Genomic DNA, 6,243 nt, shown 5'->3' with positions numbered 1-6,243 from the left:
GAAATGGTGTTTTGATTTTTGTTCTCATATATGATTTTACTCACTTCAAGTTTGATTTTCCATCATCTAAGATATGACTGGGGTTTTAAGTTAGATATGTTTAAAATTTTGAAGTTTGATCATGGATTTTGGAAAGTTGTGGACAAATTGCTACACTTCACCAAGAGATCATGGATTTTGGATACCTAAGGATAAAAGTCTCCAAGGCTTTGGATTTTGGAGACCTAAGGATAAACTTTTCTTTAGTTGTAGATTTTAGCAAGTGAAGGATAAATATGATCAAGGTTGTGGAATTTGGCAACCCAAGGATAAACTCTACCTTGGTTGTGGATTTTGAAAAGTGAAGGATAAATGTGATCAAAGTCTTGGATTTTGGCAAGTGAAGGATAGTTAGCATCATTATTCAATTTTTCCAACTTCAATGCTTAGTCATTCATTTCGCCTCCATCATGTTGATCTTAATTCTTCAAGAAAGGATCAAGTTAATTAATCATTTCTTCTATCTTTGTCGACCGACATTGCTATTTCATGCTTAAGGCATGGATTATAGCAAGTCATGGATAATCTCAAGTCAAGAATTGATCATTGTTATTCACCTTAAACACCAAGGTCTCTTCATCCAACTCACTCTAAGGCATCTTCACAATCATTCATCAAGGCATTAGGTTAGCATCATTCTCACTCCTTATGATATTCAAAGTTCTTCAAGCCTTGGACTATTCACTTACCTCCACAATTTTGTTGATTTTGGCAACTCAAGGACGAAAGTCATCACTCACACTCCTAGATTGTGGATTTGAGCAACTCAAGGATAAACATTTGCAAGTGTGACCTCCAAGTTGTGGATTTGAACAAATAAAGGAAAAATTACCTCCTAGGTTATGTATTTGAGAAACTCAAGGAGAAATACATACTAGATCATGGATTTGAGAAACTCAATGAAAAATGCCTCCTACATTGTGGATTTGAGAAACTCAAGGAAAAACTTTGATGACTTTTAGTTTTATTGGGAAAATGGTGTCTCAACCTTGAATTTACATGAAGTTACCATTTATAGTAAGTTTTCATTATAACACGAAATGGTGCAAAATTCTTCCAGAAGCTTCTGGTTGGCTAGATAAGTATTCTAGTAAAGTTACATCGCAAAACCACAGCTACTTTTGAAGATATTAAAGTTTTCATTTTGGAGGGGTCAAATGAAAGGTTTAAATTTAATTTTGAGGAATTTAGAGGACTTGAAATACCCTAAAAAGTGGGCATAAATTTCATAGAAGTTTACAAGGCAATAAAGCACTTCATGAGCTTCCCAATGCTTCAAACAGTTTGTCAATAGGACAAACGGTTCTCAAGTTATGGCCTCCGAAAGTTTGTACTCCTAAAATAGGAAATATAAAATAAATCAGACACATAAATGAGTTGTAAAAAGGGAGGGACATGTCATAGGGCATCTAGAAGCCTGAGATAAGGCCAGCTACACCTTATTGGGTGGTTTTAGCTCATGGTTTTGTAATATCGTTTGACGGTTTCTTGTATTGTATCTCCTATATAAGAGGTGTGTGAGATAGAGGTTCTGTGTAAGAGTCTTATGGCTACTGAGTTACCTCTAAATCTCTGATTAATGGTACTCAAGTGTGAAGAGCTTATTCTGCAAGTATATTGTAATATGTTTTGATTGCTAAATAATATATTGGGCAACTTTTGGAGTGTGGTGTTTTCTCCCGTAAGGGTTTTCCCCACGTAAATCACTATGTTATGGTTTGATCTATTTCTATTTTCTATAACTGTTGTGATGATCTATAATTTTTTTTGTATTACCCTCCTCTCAAGGTTAGTGTAGGAAGTTGTTTCGCTACTTAAATTCCTTACAAGTGGTATCAGAGCTTGATCACCTTTGTTTTCAATTGTGGGTTGTTGGGTTTTTTGAACTAATCCAGTTTTGAGTGGGAGCTTGTGAAGAAGACACTTTTTGATCTTGTTGTGGGAATTTTTAAATGGTAAGTTTGTTAGGGAAAATAGAGGTGGAGAAATTTAATGGAATAAATTTTGACATGTGGAAGCTAAAGATGGAAGATCTTCTAATAGATTGATATTCGTGGGAAAATGTTGATATGAATGTCCAAAGGCCCTCAGATCCTATTGCGATGACTCAGTATGATGTTATGGATCGAAAAGCCAAGGGTATAATCAGACGATGCATACAATAATATGTTCTAATTGATGTCCATGAAGAAAAAATTGGAAAGAAGCTATGGACTAAGCTTGGTGAAATATATCAAGCGAAATCTTTATCAAATCAAATTTTCTTGAGGAAGAAATTGTATTCCTTGAAGATGGAAGAGGGTGGACAAATTGCAGAACACTTGAAAGCATTCAATATGTTGGTGGCTCAATTAGTATCCATTGGTGTTAAGATGAATGATGAGGAGAAATGTCAAATCTTGCTTTGTTCTTTGTCTGATTCTGGGATTCTCTTGTTATGGCTATCAGAAGTACTTCTATTGTTTTGAAGTTTGAAGATGTGGTGAGTTCCCTACTTGGTGAAGAGATGTAGAGGAAGGTATCACTCAGTTCAAAAGAAGCCCTAACTATTCATGGAAGACCTAAGGAGAAAGACAAGAAGAATGAGAAGCATGATAAGTCCAAATTGAAAGGGAAATCGAAATCTCTTAGAAAGTCCAAAGTCATTTGCTGGAATTGTGGTAAATGAAGTCACATCCGTAAAGACTGTAGAGAAGAAAAGAAGAAGATTGATTCAGATTCTGAGTCTGAGAAGGAAGATGGTGATGCATTTATTACATCTTTCGCGAATCATGTAGGTAATGATGGCTTGTTAATTGACCTAGGTGCATCATTTCATATGATTGTCAATAGAGATTGGTTTTCTTAATATGAAGAATTTAATTGAGGTAAGGTGTACTTGGGTGATGATTCACATTTAGACATTGTTGGTCAAGGTAAAGTTAGAATCAGGTTTTCTGATGGTAGAATAAAAAGGATTAATGGTGTGCTGCATATCCATGGTTTAAAATGAAATATGTTATTTATGAGAAAATTGATAGATGCGGGTGTGCAAGTAGTCTTTTCTAAGCAGGATGTAAGATGATTAAGGGTGCTATGGTAAGTGCTAGAAGTATTAGGTTTGGCACTTTGTATAAGCTAGATGCATACATTGTTGAGTGTAATAAAACTTCTGTAAAAAGTAAATTTGTGGAAGATCTGAGGGTTTCACCTTCAATAGATTGAAATGGCTTTTGGGTACCTAAGGGTGCTCTTTCTTTTGAAGCAAAGTTACCTATAGAGAAGACTATGTTATGGCACCATAGACTTGGCCAGATTGGAGAAAAGGGCCTAAGGACCTTGAAAAATAAAAATCTTGTTGAAGGTTTGAATGATTTTAATTGACTTTGTTTTTTGTAAGCATTACATTTATGGAAAACAAAACCGTGTTCATTTTTGTTCGAGTTATCATAAAACTTGTAGCATGTGAGATCTTATTCATTTTGATGTGTTTGGTCTTGTTGATGTTCCTTCAATTGGAAAATCCACATATTATGTTTCATTTATTGATGATTCTAGTAGAAGGACATGGACATATTTTCAGAAGAGTAAATCTAAAGTTTTAGTCGATTTAAAGAATTTAAAGGAATGGTTGAGTTGCATACTAGAAAGAAAATTAAATGTTTGAGGACTGATATTGTCGGTGAATTTTTCTCTAATGATTTTGATAGATTCTGTAAAGACTGTGGCATTAATAGATAGAAGATAACTTCATATTCTCCACAATAGAATGGAGTTGCAGAAAAAATGAACATGACACTAATGGAAGGCTAGGAGTATGCTAAGTGGTGCTGGTCTAGAATAAAAGTTTTGGGTTGAAGCTATTGTCATTGCTTGCTACTTGATTAACAGGTCTCCTACATTAGGTTTTGTTGATAAAACATCTATGGAAGCATGGTCGGGTCACAAGCCTTCCTTGAGACATCTTAGAGTTTTTGGTTGTGAGGCATATGCACATGTGCCAAAGTCGAAGCAGACAAAGTTGGAGTACAAGGTTGGGAAATGTATCTTCATTGGGTATAATTATGGTGTGAAAATATACAAGCTTTGGGACCTTGTTGCACAAAAGGTAATTAATAGTAGAAGTGCTATTTTTTAGAGAAATTAAGTCTCCTTCTATTACATTGCAGCCATAACATACTAAAAAGGAAGATGTGATTGAATTTCCTTCTACACCTGAAAGAGTTGAATCGAGATCCCAAGACAAGAAAGAAGTTGAGGAGAGCTCGTCTAGCTTTGAATCTTTAGAAGAGGAGAAAGAACCTCCAAATTATCTTGTTTGAAGGTCTACAAGACATAGACAACCACCTGAAAGGAATTCCCCCTAATGATTGGAGATGTATTTTTGCTTTGAATACTAATGTGGATGAACCAAAATCTGTAGAAGAGGCATTAGGTATGAATGATGTAGAATCCTAGAAGATTGGTATGGAAGAAGAAATAGAAACTTTGAGAAGGAATGATACATGGGATCTTTTACCATTGCTTGAAGGACGAAATCCTATTGGTTGTAAATGGGTGTTCAAGAAAAAGATTGGTTCAAATGGAAGCATTGAGAAGTATAAAGAAAGTTTGGTTGCAAAAGGCTACTCTCAAGTTGAGGGTGTTGATTATGGTGAGATATTTTTCCTGTTGTAAAAATAACATCCATTAGATTTGTTCTTTCTATTGTTGTTGATTATGATTTAGAGGTTGAGAAAATGGATGTGAAAACTGCTTTCCTTCATGGTGATTTGGAGGAGGATATTTATATGACACAGCCAGAGCACTATGTGGTGAAAGGTAAAAATTATTTGTTCTTTAAATTAAAGAAATCCCTGTATGGCCTCAAACAGAGTCCTAGGATGTGGTACCAAAAATTTGATACATATGTGTTGAGTTTGGGATTTGATCATTCTAAATTAGATCACCGTGTTTATTATAAATCTGATGGTGATCATTTCCTATACATTGCATCAAGCATGTTGATGATATGTTATTCATTGGTAAAGGGAAAGGTATGATTTCAAAACTTAAGTCTCAAATTGCTGGTAAATTTGAAATGAAAGATCTTGGTACAACAAAACACATTATTGGGATGGAAATTAGAAGAGATAGAGTGAACAAAAAGCTATGGCTAGGCTAGAGTAAGTATGTGAATTCAATGTTACAAAGGTTCAACATGCATGATTGTAGAACATTGTATGCTCCTTTTACAGTTGAAATAAAATTGTCTCCTGTAGATTGTCCTACATCCCCATCGGAGATGGAAGACACAAGCAAAGTGTCTTACCAAAGTGCAGTTGGAAGTTTGATGTATGCTATGGTCTATACTAGGCTAGACATTTCCCAAGTAGTGGGAGTTTTGTCCATATATATGTCTAATTCTGGTAGAGTTCATTGGGATGCAGTCAAAAGAGTCTTGAAATATTTGAAGGGTACCTCAGAGTATTCTTTATGTTATCATGGTATTTCACTCAGAGACATGATTTCCCTTGATATTCATGGTTATGTGGATTCAGATTGAGCAGCTGATATTGATAGCAGAAGATCCACCAGTGCTTATGTGTTTAATTTATTTGGTGGTGCAATTAGTTGGATGAGGAAGTGACAGGCTTTGGTTGCTTTATACACTACTAAAGCAGAGTATATGGAAGCTTCTCATGCTTGTAAAGAGGCCATTTGTCTTAAGAGACTATGTTTAGACATTGCAATAATACAAGGAGCCATGATAGTTTATTGTGACAGACAGAGTAAGATCTATATAGCTAAGAACCTGACATTTCATGCCCCGACCAAGCACATTGATGTTCAGTATCATTTTGTTAGAGATATGGTCAAAGATGGCAAGGTGAAGCTGGTTAAGGTAGAAAATTTGATGAATGTTGCAGATATGTTAACTAAGGATGTGAGCACAGAGAAGTTTAGATGGTGTTCGGAGTCTATGAACCTCATGGCCCCTAGAAATTAATTCATTGTGTTGATACTCCCTTTTCTCTTGCAAGGTGTTCGACAAATGGGAGATTTGTTGGGAAAATGGTGTCTCAACCTTGTATTTACATGAGGTTACTATTTATAGTAAGTTTTCATTTAAGCACAAAATGGTGCAAAATTCTCATCAAATCTTTTGGTTGGCTAGATAAGAATTTTGGTAAAGTTACGTCGCAAGATCACAGGTAGTTTTGAAGATATTAATTTTTTTCATTT

Source organism: Cryptomeria japonica, chromosome 7 (assembly GCF_030272615.1).
Source record: "Cryptomeria japonica chromosome 7, Sugi_1.0, whole genome shotgun sequence".
Classification (NCBI taxonomy): Eukaryota; Viridiplantae; Streptophyta; class Pinopsida; order Cupressales; family Cupressaceae; genus Cryptomeria; species Cryptomeria japonica.
The sequence above is the reverse complement of the archived record's forward strand: the minus strand, read 5'-3'. Positions refer to the sequence as shown.